The sequence below is a fragment of the Apostichopus japonicus genome, chromosome 9 (genome assembly GCF_037975245.1).
Source record: "Apostichopus japonicus isolate 1M-3 chromosome 9, ASM3797524v1, whole genome shotgun sequence".
NCBI lineage: Eukaryota > Metazoa > Echinodermata > Holothuroidea > Aspidochirotida > Stichopodidae > Apostichopus > Apostichopus japonicus.
In genome coordinates this window covers 5,992,962-6,012,092 of record NC_092569.1, presented here as the reverse complement: position 1 = coordinate 6,012,092, position 19,131 = coordinate 5,992,962, and the positions used below count along the sequence as shown (strand labels likewise).

The 19,131-nt window shown below is 37.6% G+C and overlaps 1 protein-coding gene and 1 long non-coding RNA gene across 8 annotated transcripts in view; one reads left to right on the top strand and one right to left on the bottom strand.

Moving 5' to 3' along the window:
* Positions 1-1,644: 1,644 nt before the first annotated feature.
* The window catches only part of LOC139973212 (uncharacterized), a 21,720-nt gene continuing 4,233 nt past the window's right edge, over positions 1,645-19,131 (bottom strand). Inside the window, exons 2-3 of the long non-coding RNA XR_011795161.1 lie at positions 2,644-2,739; positions 1,645-2,295 (exon numbers count right to left, since the gene is read on the bottom strand). This is a non-coding gene — a long non-coding RNA (uncharacterized lncRNA). The remainder of the gene's footprint in view (positions 2,296-2,643; positions 2,740-19,131) is intronic.
* Positions 16,013-19,131, top strand: part of LOC139973210 (organic cation/carnitine transporter 2-like) — a 20,981-nt gene continuing 17,862 nt past the window's right edge. The window contains exons 1-2 of one of the 7 annotated variants that reach the window (XM_071979736.1): positions 16,013-17,010; positions 17,364-17,594. The gene's annotated coding sequence lies outside the window, so the exon portion shown is untranslated. The remainder of the gene's footprint in view (positions 17,011-17,363; positions 17,595-19,131) is intronic. The other 6 variants (XM_071979733.1, XM_071979730.1, XM_071979729.1 and 3 more) reach the window with 6 other exon arrangements.

The window sequence follows — 19,131 nt, the reverse complement described above, 5'->3', positions numbered from 1 at the left end:
CGGAAACAACTTTAAAGCAACATAAAATTGCATCCATGGTTACTTTTATATTAGTTATATTCAGCGTTTTATACTACAGTATGTGTTGTGAAGCCACAATTCTCCCACTTACCCCGTGTATACTTACCCATTGATTTCGTTCAAATATTATACCCCACAAACGTGTCGGGTAAAAGATATATAGACAAAGAACAAAAGGAAGGAATTCGCCTGATGAGTCCCCACTACCCCTATATATATATTTATATATATATATATATATATATATATATATATATATATATTATGATCTTCCTTACCGGTTTCGAACCTCTGGACATACAATCAGCGTCCATAGCCTAGTGGTTAGGGTGTCCGCGTACAGAGCGGAAGGCCCGTGGTTCGAATCCCGGTTGAGGCTGAAAGTTTTTTCACTGTTCTGGATTTTCCAACTCATTACGATTTTCATTATATATATATATATATATATATATATATATATATTCATACACATGAATACTTCTGCGGGTAAGTTCAGGTACGCATGCACCCAAATTTTCATTCGACTGAACAAGTCACCACCCAAGCGCATTAACAGATGAACGTTACATCAACTATAGAGGACTTGAGTAGGCACCCCAGTTTGCCAGTAGGTGACACCTCAAGAGTCTTAGAGGAACATTGTACATAGAAATGTTTCTTTTCCACGTAAGGCGCTTGATATGGTTTTTAAAATTACAGCATGCAAGTGTGTTGAGAAATATATGTATATACTTGAAGACTTCATAACCGCGGTCATCGCTTCAGCTAACACCAGTCACTCAAGTTTTCATTTTCCCCCTAAAGATTCACACGGGTCCCCGATATCAATTTTCCATGCATCGAGATTAAATGAAAATCGAATTCTTTTAAATAAACAAATATACCGCATCTAAAACTTATAAATAAAGAACAAGAGCCTCCGAAAGTTCGATATATTGGTATATGAATATATGAAGAATTTGCCTTCTATATTTTTTTTATCTATTTATAGCTGTCGCCATGGGGGGGGGGGGGGGCGGGTAACAATTAAAACAATCATATGCAAAGAAAGAACAGATATAAAAAGGAACAATTAACGTATATGCTTTTCTGTTTATAGGTCATATCATGAAAAGACTGTTTGGCAAAGCACAAGAAGTGACTGAAAGTATACTTACACTTCTTAAAATATTTAAAAAATTCTTTCATGTAATTTTTCGTTTTTTAAACATGGAAGCCATAAATATACTCAACGTGCTATCCGGTAGGACCGGCTTCTCCCTATCTGGCAATCTACTGTACAGCAATATTTTAATTTAAGATTAAGTGAAATTAAATTTTTCTTTTCCAATATCGTACTTTATTTCGCATAATTTGTAGACATGTAAGTAATACGAGTAATGCAGACCTTTCACAGGTGCCACTCAATTAATTAAGAAACTAAAATAATTAAGAACAAAATTGCTGCATTTGTAACTTTAACATTCTCTGCACGAAAATAATAAAGTTTAAATTATTTTGTTAGATTCTTGCATTTTTAATATCTCGAGAAAGTCGTTTGACTATTGTTTTAAAAGGATCAATCTTTTCAAATGAAACACCAAATAGTTATCTATAAGCCATGAAAAACTTTTAAACATTACACCCTACTAAACTTTTCTGCGACTGTAGTGGATTCCAGCAGATTCAAGTCCGAGTCCACAAATTAAATGGACACGAGTAGTAAGGCCCAGGTAGGTTCGATGATTTATTTCACAGTAATTGGTCACATGCTTCGTATTGTCATTGTCATAGAGGATCTAAATGCTTCTTAGCAACACAGATGATAAGAGTTGAAGTTGTATCCCTATGACATAACAACAATACATGTTAAGCGATATTTGCCCTTCTATGATAAATTTACAGCTGTTACCTAATTAGAACAAACGTTTGATCCTTCTATATCCAACATACCACATATGCTTGTCCCATACACCGCTTTGGCAGTCACAAAAAAAAATGGAAACTTGGTATATCTTGTGAAGTATTATTCACGAAGAACCCTAGATGACCTATGGGGCCCTCTTGACCTTGTGACAATTGGCCTGGGAAACTCCGGTCGCTTTGGTCCTCGCCTCATATTCTTATCGGGTAATCCGGTACTGCCAATAAGCCTGTACTACTTTCACGGTAGACACACACATCACGTATAGAGGAATGACCACGATTTTCAAAAATATTATTATAAATCCTGGCAGTCATCAGGACCGTTGCGATCATCAATAAAATGATTAAGACTGCCGGATAATCACAAACCTTTGGGACCAAGAAACAGTCAAATTAATATGTTATTTTTTGTATGGTACAGACTAGTAAACACAGTTTAGTAAAACATTTGCATAAATGACAAAGAAAAAACAAATTTGATTTGAGGAAGGGTACTCCAGATTTGTTCAAATGATAAACTCTCAACCGTTCTCTTATTTAATGGAAAAAAATCCACATATAAAAAACATAAGCCAATATAGTGGTATGTATTTGACACTACACACGATTAGAACATTAGTATACGAAAATGACTAATGACGTCATTGTGACGAAATCCGAAATCCGTCATCCAAAGGAGAGAGAAATTAGAGGTAAACTAAAAGACTTTTTGTGTACCGTGTATGTATATTCATCAAAATAATTCAGTTGCAGTTTGTTGTCTGCTTCCCAAACATGACATAGTAGCCAAAATGTCTTCTGAAATCCTTTTCCCTGAAAGGAGAAAACAAAAACAAAAATGTTTATATGGGAATTAATCTATTCTAGTTTAACCGCATCTGTATGTTTAAATTTAACTTTCATTAAGTATAAACCGATCTCAATAGTTTTGATAAATATATTTGATTGGTTTCCATTAAATTTCGAAGTAAAAATATTTCACATGAAAAATGTGTGACGTCACCATACAGGTATTGTAGGTCTCACAGTAACTTTACCATAATTCGCCGTTATCTGTCGTGACGTCAGAGGAAAGTCCAGCTAAATAAAATCGGATCAAAGGTATGTATATAAGACTAATCTATTCAAATCTGTGCAAGAATTTCAGGATATATAACTTAATCGTTATGGTGCGAAATAAATGAAGTATGCCGGGATATTCAGAATGGTACGAGAATGTTGGGTTTTTTCGATCACAATTAATTCATGTAGGCCTAATCAGTGGCGTAGGAAGGTACTTTTGAGTGGGGGGGCTGAAGACTGATGGCCGGCCTGGGGGAGGGGTCTAAGGGGAGGGGTGTCCCCCTCCGTGTCCCCCTCCCCTTTTGGATTTTTTTTGCATTTCCAGGGGGCCTCAGATGCAATTTGGTTCAATATAGCACACTTCAACCCACCCACTCCATTTTGTATATAATTTTGCATTTTCACCTGGCCTTAGATGCAATTTGGTGCTCCAAATGAGATTTTTTTCTCATTTGGAAATGAAAAAGGGGTTTTCTGACTTGCAAAGCGGGGGGGGGGAGGCGGAATGATACTTCCGCCCCTCCACATTTTTCACTGGGGGGGGGCTGGCGCCCCCCCCCCCCAGCCCCCCGGTTCCTACGCCCTTGGGCCTAATACAATATTACCAATATAAAACTAAATCATGTTGTTTTGTGTTTTCTATTGTCCTGTTTTTCTTGGCGGCGGAACTTGGGTATTCGTTCAGTCTGTTAATGATGCTTCCATTTAAACTGTTGTAAAAGGCTTTTCTCTTTTTGTTTTTCAGTGGTCGGATTATGCGCATCAAAGCAAGATCAGGCAGGTGTTCTTGATTCAGATAATCACGAATGTCGTTACCATCGTGTGTGTTCATCAGCTATTCATCAGAGTATGCAGGATTTTAACTGCTATATTGTTATTTAAATTAACAGCTATACTCACATCCGGAGAAGGATAAAAGACTGGTGTATCTGATCTATTGATGCACTGTATTGGCGTACACGTGCATTCCTGTCTGTGTACACTGTACGTGGGCTTTCATTATATAGCAGACGTTAACTTCACCACTATACCTCCAAAGGGACTGGGGTTGAGAGTGGAACAAGTTGGTTGTTACACAGGCTCTATTTTGGGTTACTTTTCTTAAATAGTAACTTAATTTGCACACTTCGGAATGGATTATATTCTCCACAGATTTGGTACTGGATTATCTTAATGTTAGTACCAATAATATTTATGGACAAATGTTCCTTATCGCGGTTTCCAATAGAACAATATTACATGTCTTATCATTGACAGATAATATAACCGGAAGAAATCTCGCGTTTATTCCACATGAACAAGCTGCTGGAGAATTTAGTCTGGTATAAGTCAATGCGAACAATTCCAACTCGTGTAACAATATGGAGTGCATTATACTAAAAATTCGACATACCGGATATTTCGGCAATATTATGGTTTCATTTATACCAAATATTTTGGCAACAATATATCCGTAATGTAATTTGTCATTGTAACATAACAATTGGTCTCGAAGTGAAAAATGAATCTTTATATACTTTTGATACCCACATTATCGTAATTCGGAATTAAAAACAGGATTTTCGGAACTAAAAATAAGAACTTTCGGAACTATAAATACATGATTTTTGGAACTGAATGCATAATTTTCGGAATTAAATACAAGATTTCGGTACTAAATACAAGATTTTCGGAACTAAATACAGGATTTTCGGAACTAAATTCAGGATTTTCGGAACTAAATACGGGATTTTTGGAACTAAATTCAGGATTTTTGGAACAACATTCAGGATTTTTGGAACTAAATACAGGAATTGAGGAACTATATTCAGGATTTTCGGAACTATTCAGGATTTTCGGAACTAAATACAGGATATTCGGAACTAAATACATGATATTCGGAACTAAATTCAGGATTTTTGGAACTAAATTCAAGATTTCATTGCGTTCCCGGTGTGATTGAATTCATAAAAGAAACCTACATAGAGCTGCTAGGGCAACCCTTTGTCCAGATAAGGAGGCTCTCTGCCCATTTTGTAAGTAGATTTTTTTTACAAGCTAGATTAGGCCTAGTCTGTTTCGTATATATGTATTCTACACATATTCAATGATAAATCTAGTATATATGTAAGTGATGCAAACCACAGATATTCATAATAAGTGCACTCTAAAAGTATTCTAACCATATATATTCATAGATAAAACTATTATGTAAGTGATGTAACACACACATTCATCAATAGATATCAGTTGTCTCAGCCACAGATATTCATAGATAGGCTAAATTAAAATGTTTCGTTTGTATTTTAGCCACTGATATTCATAGACACATCTATTATGGAAGGGATGTAAGCCACATATATTCATAGACAATTGTTTTTCGTATTATTTGCAGGAGTTTCGGAACAAAACACAGGATTTTCTTGCTTTCTCGGAAGCTGATTGGATTCATAAGGGAAAATAACTACAGGATTTTCTTGCCTTCTCGGAGTCATTGGATTCATAAAGGAACCTACGTATATCAATAAACTGCTTATGTATGGCAACCCTCTGCCCCGGATAAGGAGGCTCTCTGCCCATGTGCCGTACCGAACACAAACAATCAAACGGCGCCCTATATAATATTTTGAATTCCCTTGCCCTGGATACTTTCAAGGGATGCCTTTATTTCCACTCTTAAGTTGTGTCGGATTCTATTTGTCAATCGTGGCGATCGACTGGTTTTTTACTCCGCTGGTCCGTGGTAAGTATCTAGGGACAGTAAGGGGACCAAGGGAAGGAAGGGAACAGATGAAGAAGAAAAACCGTGAGTACACTTTTTCAATACTAAATATTCCGGATCGTCTTACTAACACTGCAAGAAGTCGCACTCGAACAATTGTTTTGAGTACATGAGACCGCATTTGAGACCCATATAAATAATTTATTCAACGGATACGCAACAAAGCTTAATACATTACAAATCCCAACGTAATTATAAATAATTCTTGTAATTCCAACTAGCTACGTGTGGGCTAGATAAGCCATTCATGCTATCGATAAAAAAGTGTGCTTAAAACTCGGACTCAATTTAAAAAAATCTAAACAATTTGTTAAGTATCTAACTAATTAAAAATATGAAATTAAACAAATTTAAACAATGCCAAACGTCCGTAATTGACTTAGGCCTAATTCTACTCCCATTACAATTCCCCATTAAATTATCTCTCGGATAAGTGGATCTACTTAAACCAGCGAATGTAAGACATCTGACATTTCGTTCTCCTTTAACAGAGAATAAATATTTATCGGATGCACCTACACCTTGATTTCAATCTCTCCACGTTCTTCAAATTTGAATACCGCACGAGAGCATTCATTATTTCTTTTTCCTCGTAGCTCACTTGGCGAAAAGAACAAATTTAGGGTTTTGCTGTACACCACTTTTTTTTTTTTTTTTTACAGCAACCGCACGTTTGTAAAGAATTTGTTTTGGGGAACATTATGATGTAGCTGAAGGCGCTACTATGACATAACACTTACATTTTAAGTTCAGTAATAAATTTTGTTTTGAAATATCTATTTCATTAAGAGACGTAGTTTTCAGCGAAACGGTCCATAGTGTTGCTTTCATGAAAGTATGTCGCTTGAGACACAAGCGTTTCACCCAATTATCCACACCGTGCTTCGCTAGGAAATATCTCAAAGAAATGTTCTAGACCTCAGCTCGTTTGGTTTTACCTTTTCAATAGTGGCGGACTGGCCACACGTGCATTTGGGCAATGCCCGGTGGGCCGGTGGCCCGATGGGCCTGTAAGCTGAGGAGCCTGGTGAAAATTACAGCCCACTTTCACAGTAGTTAATAGAATACAGACGGCCTGTGTACAAATATATTTTTAACTGTGGGAATCAGTCATGTATAAAGACTGTCCTCTCTGCTGCAAGGTGCTCCTCAAGTTGAACCTTTTCACAGATGCTCACGAGAGCATCGAGCTGCCTACAAGCTGCTGCTAACGCTACCTGTGTCACAAGTTGCATGTGAACGTTCTTTCTCTGCCTTGAAGAGAATCAAAAACCGTTTGAGAAGTACAATGACACAAGAACATCTTGAGGCGTTCATGTTGATATCTGTGAAAAAAAGTATCTTGGCCAAACTTGACACTAAAAATATCATTGATGGTGTGGCTGCCAGAAGCAGCAAACTGCGTAGGCTCCTACTCTCTTAGACATGACATGTGCTCGTGTTATTGAACATATATGTTTAAGTGAATTTTATTTAGGTTTATTACAAAAAATCAAGCATTTGTCACAATAAAATGCTTGAAAAACTAATTAAATTCCAGTCTAAAGCATATATTTTTGTATAATTTTGTTTACGTTTTTAACTTTCCTCAGTTTAATGAAGTGTTGCTTCTGGAAATTGTTTTGGGATCTTTTTAAAGGATTATTGTAACCTACAGAGCTAAGAAGTATGGCACCATTTTGTATCTAGGCATTCCTTAACTTCAAAAAATCTCAATGGGGAGGGGGAACCCCCTCCCCTAAGACCCTTCCCCCAGGACGACGTTCACTTGTAAATAATATATCAATGAATAATGGCCCGGTCTAGGTGAAAAATGCCCGGGCAGGTTTTAAGACCCAGCCGTTTTGCTTTTCAACCACAGACGTTACCCATTCCACCACACCTTATCTTTCCTTCCCGAAAAGAAGTATGGCTTAGATTTAACTTTTGAACTTGTGCATCAAATGCAAAATATTTGCGAACGAACGGGAAGCCCACGAAAGGGATAATACAGCCAGTGTATTTATATGTACAAACGCCTTTTACCGAAGGCAGTTCCATACCTGCCGATGTCGATTCCATTCTCGAGGAGGTATTGACGGTCTCGCCAAAGAGAAACAATACCGAGGCATTCTGGAACCGGTTATAACAGCTACAACCGATTCTGAAAATAAAACCGCGTCAAGGTCAATTAACTATGTCAATATGAAGTAAGTGGTCTAATTATCACGACATTTTTTTATTCTTATCACAAGTTTTGAATTTATGTAAAAAATGTAGGCTTATTCATGTTCTATTGTTGTAGTAGGCTATATATATTTATGTATACACCTGTTATATGTATGTGTTGTAAGCCACAGATATTCGTAGATACAGCTGTTATGTTAGTGTTGTAGGCCACAGATATTTTTAGATATATATGTTATGTTAGTGTTATATGGGCCACTGATATTCATAGATACATCTGTTATGTTAGTGTTGTAGGCCACAGATATTTTGAGATATTTATGTTACGTTAGTGTTATAGGCCACAGATGCTCACAGATATACCTGTTGTGTTAGTGTTAGAGGCCGCTGATATTCATAGATATACCTGTTGTGTTAGTGTTAGAGGCCGCTGATATTCATAGATACATCTGTTATGTTACTGTTGTAGGCCAAATATATTCATAGATACATATGTTATGTTAGTGAGTGTTGCAGGCCACAGATATTCATAGATACATCTGTTATGTTAGTGAGTGTTGCAGGCCACAGATATTCATATAGATACATCTGTTATGTTAGTGAGTGTTGCAGGCCACAGATATTCATAGATACATCTGTTATGTTAGTGTTGTAGGCCACAGATATTTTTAGATATTTATGTTACGTTTGTGTTATAGGCCACAGATGCTCATACATATATATGTTATGTTAGTGTTAGAGGCCGCTGATATTCATAGATATATCTGTTATGTAAGTGTTGTAGGCCACATATATTCATAGATACATATGTTATGTTAGTGAGTGTTGTAGGCCAAATATATTCATAGAATATGTTATGTTAGTGAGTGTTGCAGGCCACATATATTCATAGGTACATCTGTTATTTACGTGTTGTAGGCCACAGATATTTTTAGATACATATGTTATGCTATTGTTGTAGGCTACTGAAATTCATAAATACACGTGTTATATGGGCTAGGGGTTATAGGCCAAATATTCATATATAGATAGATCTGAAATATACATCTTGTAAGCTACCAATATTCATAGATAAACATATGTAAGTGTAGTAAGCAAGAGATATTCATAAATAAGTTAGCTAGGTAATAGTTGTAAGCAACAGATATTCAATAGATTAGGCCAAACATATTCATAGATAAATCCATTAAGTATGTGATGTAAGTCACAGATAAGTCAATTAGCTATGTGGGTATTCTAAGCCACAGATATTCATAGATTAATCTGCTATTCATTCATACTTAGTAAAGATTCCTAAATCCTATTGGTCCATTCAGGTCAGCTGACCGTGGTTAATCCTGTGAGTAACGCACGGTAAAATTACGGGGCATCACTTTAATAAATCTTTGGTTATATGTAACCAAAAATGTTTTGTTTTATGATTTTTCCCCCACACAAATGGTAGTGTATGAATGAACGGGGTTAATCAACGGTCTAGCGTGCGTTACTCACATGATTAATGCACTCCGGGTGTTAATGCTATCGCTGGATGCACTCGGGCTCCGCCCTCGTGCATCGCTTGCATTATCCCCCGATCGTGCATTAATCCTGTGAGTAACGCACGCTAGACCGTTGATTAACCCCTTATTTAGGCCACAAATATTCATAGATAAATATGATTCGTATGTATTCTAATTAACTTATATTCTTAGATAAATCCATACTGTATAGTGGTGTTAGCCACATATATTCATAAGTAAGTTTAGCTTTGTTAGCCACATATATTCATAGATAAATATGATTCGTATGTATTCTAAGCCACAGATATTCATAGATTAATCTGCTATTTAGGCAACGCATATTCATAGATAAATATGATTGGTATGTATTATAAGTCACATATATTCATTGATAAATCCATACTGTAAAGTGGTGTAAGCCACAGATATTCATGTATGTTACAGATATTCATAGATTAATCTGCTATGTAGGCCATAATATTCATCGATATAATTATGAATTCTAAGCCACAAATAGTCATAGAATTATACTTCATGTAAGTGATGTATTCCACAGATATTCACCGATATTCATAAATAAGTGAACTATGTTAGTTTGTATGCCACATATATTCATAGATCATGATGCCATGTAAGCCATACATATTCATAGATAAATATATGATTCGTTGGTATTCTAATTCACAGATATGCATAAATAGATCCATAACATAAAGTGGTGTAAGCCACAGATATGCAAAAGTAAGTTAAACTATTTTAGTTTTCTAATCCACAACTATCCATAGATAAATCTGTTTCATAACCTCAGAGTCTGTTTCGAAGGTATTCTAAGACACATGCATGTATTCATAGATTAATCATTATGTATGCAATGTAAGCCACATATTAACAGAAAAAGTCGTGTAAGCCCTAAATATCCATAGATTAATTGATAATTTAGATAGTGTAAGACGTATTGATAAATATATTACGTATGTGATGTAAGCCACAAATATTCATAAAAAGTAGGCTATGTAAGTGTTTTAAGCCACTCATATCGATAAATTAATTCAACTCATATGTATTCCAAGCCACAGATATTTATAGATAAATATATTATTTAAATTCATAAATAAGTGAATTATGTTAGTTTTGTAAGCCACAGAAATTCATAGATTCATCATATTCGTAATTACGCTAAGCCACCGTTATTGATAGATTATTCTGTAATTTAGGCCATACATATTCATAAATAAATATGGTTCGTATGTATTCTAAGCCATAAGTATTCATAGAAAGTAAGATATGTTCACTGATTCTTAGACTCAGCTATGCAGCAATAATAACATCACAGAAAATGACCGGGATATGTAAATACTGTAAGATCTAGCTAATCATGCAAATTAGAATGCCTACCCAGGAATGTGCGCAAGAGGGAGAGGAGTGGTGGGTTGGGGGTGGTGGGGGAGGAGAGGAGAGGAGTAGTCATCCTTTTATGGATTCTCAAAACAAATGAAAAGAAGTACTATTTTTCCCGTAAACCATGGTTTCATTGCTGCCTTGCTGCCCTCTCTGACTCACCACAGCTTTCACCCTCAGCGCTATCCAAGAGGCAGCTCAACCAGCCAAGTATTTATAAACTTATCCTTTTCTGTTTTTTATAAGAAGTCACCCTGCAGGATAGTTTGTGTAGGTACTAAAAGTTTAACTTGATTTCCCTGAGCTGCTACATCAATTACTGTTCATGTCCCACAGCCGTGCATCAGTATTTACTACTTTGTGTTCTTTACACAGTAACATGTGTTACAGGACATCAACAGTATAGCTAATGTACCAGCTATGAGTATCTGGTGCTGCTATACATGATCCTGTAGGGAGCTGGTAGACAGCCCTCAACATGATCTTCTTTGTAAAGAAGCGAATTAAGACGTTGTGATGTGTGACGATTGCAATTTTTTTTTTTTGCGGAATCACGTGATATTCCGATGGCAGACATGCTGCAATATTTATATCAAAGAGAATGACTTTTTTTACAAAGTTATTTGAAAAACCCATTTCAATTTCCTCTTCCTTATACCAGCGGCGTTATTATAGGTCAGTGGGGGCAAACTGGGCTGTCGCCCGGAGCCCAGTCCCCGGTCCCCGGTCCACAGAGGAGCCCGTTGACACGTACCGAACAAACTAACCACTCATTCGTTGTAGCAGCAGTAGTGTTGATACTAAGCGTGTAGTCAGAATATCAAAGGGGCACAGTTAGCTCTTTAGGGCCGGATATTGCCATATCAGCGCGTCTGGGAATTGTCAAGTATAAAGAAATCACTTTCCCTGTATGGATTCTCCGTTTGCCGGTCCATTTGTATCCCTGCACCGGGACCCCTGGGTCTTTGCTTCGCCACTGTCCCTTTGCTCTAGACTTGATGTGCTACGATGCCGCGAAAGTGTGTTTCAAATTTTTTTGCAAATCGTAGCATGCTAAAACTTGGTGCCAATACCGGTAATCTTCAAGTCCACTAATTCGTTACATATGTTTTTAGTATCAGTTGGCGTTCCATCATTCTATTGTAATACTGATTTTGTAGTAACTATAATCCACGAGAGTCATATACATGGAGAGATATTATAAAAGCAATAACACGTTATGATGAGACCAAAGGTCTAATGGTAGCAGTAAAAGAAGGTTCAATATTTAACTGTACGGATGACTTACTGTATGGCTGTCATTATCGGTTCCCTTTCAAGTACAACCGATGTGTTAAATGATCGACTTGTATCCAGTTGGTAGGGAACAGAAGGTATAAAACTAGAGGTTCATTTTCGTCTGTCTGTATTGTAGCATGCATATCCGAGGGCAGTGACGTGCACAAGAATCGCAGAGTGGGAGGGGGGGGGGGTAATAAATTCCCCAGATTGATTTAGGCATAGGAGTATGAAAAACTTTTATGGAAGGGCCAGGGATCAATCAAGCTTTTTTTTTCTATGGGAGAAGTGTGGCCCTGTGCCCCCCCCCCCAATAAATGACATAAAACATAAAAGTTTAGACGCAATGATGCATTTTGAGTATGCTCAGGTTTGTATTGTTAGGTCTAAACGCAAGGTTGTGCTCATAAATGCTGTTTATTTTGTGTGTGGATTGGCTTGAAAGAAGGTGTAGACCCTTCAGAGTTATATAATATTCACCTATACTTGTATATAAAAAGTACTCAGGTCGGGGGGGGGGGGTTGTGAGGGGGTTGTGAGGGGGAGCATCGCCCCCTGTCCTTGCCTTTTTGCGCATGTCACTGTCCAAGGGATGTGTTTTACTTTGGTGCTACGTTTGTCTGTTGTAGTTCGGTCTCCCCCTCCACTCCCACCCCACCCCCAAAATCAAATATGGCAGACAGTGAGGAAAACAGGATCGCTAAAAATCAGAGTCACGTTCAATACAACTCTTGTTTGACGGAGAAAATGATTAATGTTTCTGTATGTGGTTTTCTCCGTTCGAAAATGTTTTGTTAACTTGTCCATTGCACACTGTGGGGCAGTTCACAAGATTTCGAAAGGTTTCAAGTCAAGTTCTAAATTCCCATGACTGACTGAGGTACAGGCATAACACTTTCTGGAGTGGACCAAAGGTGGATCAATGATTTTACAAAGAAGGGAATATAGCCCGGGATCGTTGATGCGAACTCCCATGTAGGGGATATATGGGTTCCCCCCACCCCAGCTCACCTAATGTATGGCGTAGAGTCTCTCCCAGAAACAAAATTTAGACGTGAAATAGTGCAATCTGTAGATTTGTTGTCAATCTGTTTTATCGCTTTACTATTCACCAGTGCTTTTAATCGTTTTTTGGTCCCATATTTCTGTATATATCTGTATATGGTATATGTATTTACTGTTTAATGTATTTACTATTTTATGTCATTGTATATTCTAGATTGTTTGTAAAGCGCACAGATGCATCGCGCGTAGTGCGCTGTATAAGATTTTATTTACATCACATTACATCACATATTGCAGCTACAAATTAAGTATATAAATATTGGTCAATACGCGAGGGTGTGTAAATAACAACATTTTAATTCTCTTGTGGAGTTGAAAGGCGATGGGGAGGGGCCGGAAACTACCCTGCATTCCTTGATTCGCGCTTGAAGATATATATAATAATATACACATTAATAACTTCTCTATATCACCATTAATGATAAGAACATATCTATGGAAGATAATAGTCCTTCATATACGACTTCTACATATTCTACTGGTATGTAATACATTCAGCTTCCACCACTGTAATGTTCCAAAACTGATTATCTCCTCTTTTTTTGTCGATACCATTTATAATCCTGTAACTAAGTTAGAACCATGATATTGAATCGAATCAAATCAAATGATCGTTATGTAGGCTTAGTAACATCACCAACTGCTGTAAAGTACCTATTCCCAATCTTAACTAGTTTCCTTTGTGATTTTTTTTATACGCCATCCATTTGCTTCATTTACTGTAGTACATAGGAGCCAAATTTGATTTGGGGGGGGGGGGGGGGTCTGTAACAACTTGCCCGAAAAATATAACCACAATTTTTCGCCAGCGTTCAACATGTTAATGTGCTAATCATATAGGCATGCATCGGTTATTACATCGTATGCCAATAACATACAATCATTTACTGTGTTATCACCCTTTCATATTGGTTATAATTATTGGGGAAGTCGTTACAATAATAATGATAATAATAATATAAGTTGAACCATCGAAAAACACATTGAAACTCCTTTTTCTTTCAGTAGGTACCCGAAAAAATTCTCAGCATATTGCCCGAATTTTCACAACATTATTTGGTTGGGGGCTGCCCCCAGCCTCCACCCCACCCCGCCTCCTACGCCTATGCTGTAGTATAAGCATCAAAGGTAACTATATTTGTTAGACACGCGTGAGCTGCAACAGTTTCGTCCCAGCAGCAACAACGACAGAAAATATATAGAAACGGTTCCTGATTTCCGCGTTAAACTTACAAGAAATTCAATATCCACCTTTCATCTCCCCTTCCCTCCCCTTCCCCCGTTTTCCCTTGTAAGCATTGTCAAACGTAAATAAATGGAGTGGGTACTAAGACTTGTAACAAATACATAAATGCAGGGACGTAGCTAAAGCCTGATGATTTGGGGGAGGGGGGGGGGAGTGTAGTTGCTGAAATTCGAACTGGATGGGTTTGAAGCCAGAAAATTCCGACTGCTACCTTGTACCCCCCCCCCACGCTACCCGTAAACGATGAGGTCACTGTCAGTCAGACACCCCATATTTCGCGACTGCACTTTTGTTCCGAACTTTTTTCGATACATTTGTACCCACTGGCCTCCACTTCACAAACTTATTAATCACTCTGGTTAAGCAAGTAAGCAGCTGAGTATAAGTTATCTGCTTGAAGGCTACATAGACTACTAACTACAAAGCTTAATGTAACGAACGGGAAAACTTTTTTTCCAACTTATTATATTCGACGACATAGTGAATTACCAAAATTACAGTGCTTTTTCCTAGCGCGCTTAATATTAATAGGGGGGGGGTATGTATCACTCACATGAAAAATGTTGAACGATTAGTTGTCAATTAAACACTTTGCAGAAAATTTTTCAATTGCTCAGTTAAGCAACTGAGCAATCCAACATTTTGCAGATTTCTTATAAGATTTTATCTTGTTATCTAAACAATTTACTGAAAAATGTCAACTTATGGGGCAAAGTTTTTGTTATGTTGATGGCACTTTTAAGCTTCCGTAGATTAGCTGACCTTTTTTTATTATATATCATAGAGATAATATATATCCTGAACTTACTTGAAACTGGCGAACAGGGTCAACCCACACAATAGCAAAATTAGTACATGAATAAACCGAATTGAAGCTGGCGAACCTTGTACAGTAGTTCTATTAGGCATTTTTTAGTTTTAGAATATTCAAAATCATACGAAGTTTTGTATGGTGGAGTATAAGCATCGCGTGATACAATTTAACAAAGTGGCTAGGAAAACGTGGAAATATGACTCAATAAAGCTAAAATTTAACCGAAATTGTTCAATTTTAGGTCATTCACAATCACAGAAATATATGAATAGGGTTAGGTATATAAGAGTGCGACAGCCGGAAATTCTGACTGTCGCACTCAAATTTCCCAACTATCGTCAGTTTTACCAAGTTTGGGGAGTGAGACCCCCCCCCCCACACCCCCTCTAGCGACGACCCTGCAAACAAGTGGCCAGTTTCACTTTTACCTTCTATAGATCCATAGATACGTCGATCTGCTTTTCAAACTTGATGTGACTGACTGCTGGTTTCATTATGGAAACCATTACTCATAGTCTACCTTTACATATGTACAAACTCGCATCATTGAACACCTGGTTCTGTATAGATTCACGCTGCATACCATAAATTCACGTTTCACTGAGCTTCACTGTTTCATTATACCAGCAATTCCCTGGTGTCCTTACGTCAAAAGGTCGCAGAGAACGAACAGTATCAAATGAAAAGCTGCATTTGTCCTTAACCTTATAACCATTTTCAATGCGACTATCCAGTTATAACAGGGAGTTGTTATAACAACTCCCTGGTTAGAGCCAGCAGTAGGCTAATGAAAACCCTTGATGTGTAACAGCTGTACGTACTACAGTCCCCTTACAGTGCGACTGTAACCGTATGAACATGACGCTACCAGGGCGTCAATTCAGTACCACCTTGAAGATGGAATACTAGATACTACCCATTAGTCGGTGGGCGATCTATTGCTCGGATAGTGTCTCCGAGAGAAGAAGCCTAACTATGATAGCGATTAGCGTGACCTGCAGTACTAGTTAACTTCTGAAGCATGAATACAGATACAAGCTGAAGACCTGCCTTATACGACTTTGAACTATAGACAAAGTGAAGGTTCTGACACCATTATACTTTCAGCCCGAAACTTCTACATAATCCCAACCTTGGACAACAATTTCAGTTATATCTATATAGATGTCAAAATGTAGGTGTCAACTTGAAATGACTGACCGGTTTAAACCCTGATTTTCACGTAGAAACGCGAATACAGTAGCAGTGGTGCAAGTTAAGGAGTGGTGTTTACATTGGTTTTAGTTCAAACGTTATGAAGAAATCCTTCCGGTCCAATAAAAGCATAACAATAGAAAACAAAACAGAAACTCATTGAACTTGTTATTGAACTATGCGTTAGCGTACAAAGTGCAGCGAAATACTAGGCATCGTGATCCTCCCAGGTGCTGCATACCAAAGAGAATAGATCTCTGAGTCGGAGCTGGTCGTTTCGTTTGTTCTGCTATACAAGTCATCGACTCGTGAACGCTTAGGCTTAATCCAATACACGGCTACATTTACTGCTGGTGAAACCAGTCATTCAACATTCAAGGACTAGCGGGTCATTCAAGGACTAGCGGAAATAAAAGTTCAACGCCAGTCACGGCGTAAACTATGAGGTATGCGGTATAAGCTCATACTAGGCTACTCAATAATATTACTGTATCGTAGAGACAGAAATTGTACATGGATCGTGGATTGGAAATCGTATCAGATTTTACCCGGTTAATATACTGTAAGAGAGCTTGTAAGACAGAACTGCTGCCAGAATTTGGTATGTATATAATATACATTGCTTACGCTATATATTTTGGTTGAATTAACCTATAGGAGACTAGGCCTACCACTTATATTATTGAAAAAAACATTTGTCTACATAAGTTTACATACTGTGCATGCGTTTATTATGGTTATTAAGTATCAGTAATTTTTGGGTATTTAATTCCGAGTTAATTTCTGTTTATGATTTGTGCAAAAGCCTACAGTCTTGGCTTATGAGGACTCAAAATTATTTTAAGTTTTAATTTTTTTGCTTTATTGATATTCACATTTCCTTATTCCTACGTACTGTTCATCATATATCTGACTTTTACTGTCCGTTCTCTGTGTTGTACGTGTCTTTATCAGAAACGAAATAAAATCTTGATCTGAATCTTAGACGTAGCAACAGCTGGGCAACGCGGGGATGTGAACCGGATTATGTTTCTACCCCTTCACTGGTCAACCTAGGTGTGATCTCTACAACGTTGCTGAGGCTCTCTGCTAAGAGCTAGAGTACCAAGCAATCAAATGGCTTAGTGTTATAGTTCCATGTAACTAATAATCCTTGATACATAGTCTATCGGAGAATACTAAACGGTAACTATATGGACTATATACACATATAATAGCTTTACTAGAACCTTCAAAATACTGCTAAAAGTTTGTAGGCTTAAATCTCATGTTGAGCATGACCCTACCACAAAAATGTAATTCTTCTGGGAAAGGTCGCCAAAACCCAGCTAAGTTTCTGACGTCACCTTTCACGGGACCTTATTTTTCAAACTTGTTGCTTGTATTGTTGATTTTTCCCCTACTTATCCTTGTATATCAATATATGTCTTGATCTTTTCATATTTCAGTTGAAGTAGGTATTGACAAAATGAACTGCAGGGTTATATACTGTCCTCAACTTGTGCAGTGCCGTTTGTACATATTTGGGAAATCGGCCTGAATGTAAAACAAAGTACAGTAACCATGGACGTTGCCAGAAACTTAAAAGAGGGGGAGGGGCAGAGTTTTAAAAGGGGCACTTGTCACAAAGGATGCATTGTTACACTTAACGGAGCGCCATGATGTACAAAGAAGTTGTTTTGCCACAAAAAAGCCTCCCACGCTTGCAGGAAATAAACAATAATAAGAGAATTGTATTACGTAGCAGACGGTGAACTTCACTTCACTGAAAATCACTGCTTTTAGTTAAATTTAATTTTCGGGGTACTCAAGGCGGGGGGGGGGAGCGATTTCTCCCATTGCCCCCTCCCCCCATCTGGCTACGTCCCTGGTAGTGACGGACCTATTTATTTATTTTTGACTTGGTTTATTTTCTCTTATCACTTAGGAATTATTCATTTCAATGACAATATAAATAAGATCTATTTCAAAGTAGTCCATGTTTATGTATTACATTGGTAAGGTAGGAGTATCGGAATTTCCTCACGCCCGTAGCCAGGAATTCCAACTTTGAGCGGATTGATGGCGAAGGCAACAATTTAAGGCGAGGGACAATATTCGTGACCTGTATAACGTGAGACCAATGAGGAGGGCACATTTCGGGGGAGCTCCCACTTCCCGTGCCCGAGTCTAGCTATGCGGGCCTGCATGTCCTTTCATCAATAAGTACATAGCTGAACCAAGACTCCAATATTCCAGTCTAAGGTCATACCATGGAGTTACAGCGTTATACGCATGTTCAGTCTTTCATACGCCAACTGAAAGGTCAAGGTGTCACTGTCGTCCAGCTGTTCAAACCATCAACTAATCCACAGGTGGGATGAAAGAGACAGCCTAGATCATCATGGGATTCAATTGAACAGGTCTCTTAAATTTACAAAACAAAATGACTTTTGGGGACATTTTCTAACTCATGGGAGTGCCTGGGATCGACAAACCGTTAAATATCACTGATTATACCTTTTGTCGTCTCGTTTTTGTGTTCCTGTTGTATTGTTTGTGTTTTAATGAATGTAAAGGTCTCGTTTTAATTACATGTTTGGGATTTTCGAAACAATAAGTTAGCAGAAGCTTGTAGTTACTATTTATTGTTCTTGTTGTTTGTGCGCGTGTAATTACGACAAATTCAACTGAAAATGCTTTTGTGATGTTTATTGTTGTAATTAACTCACTTATTCACGGC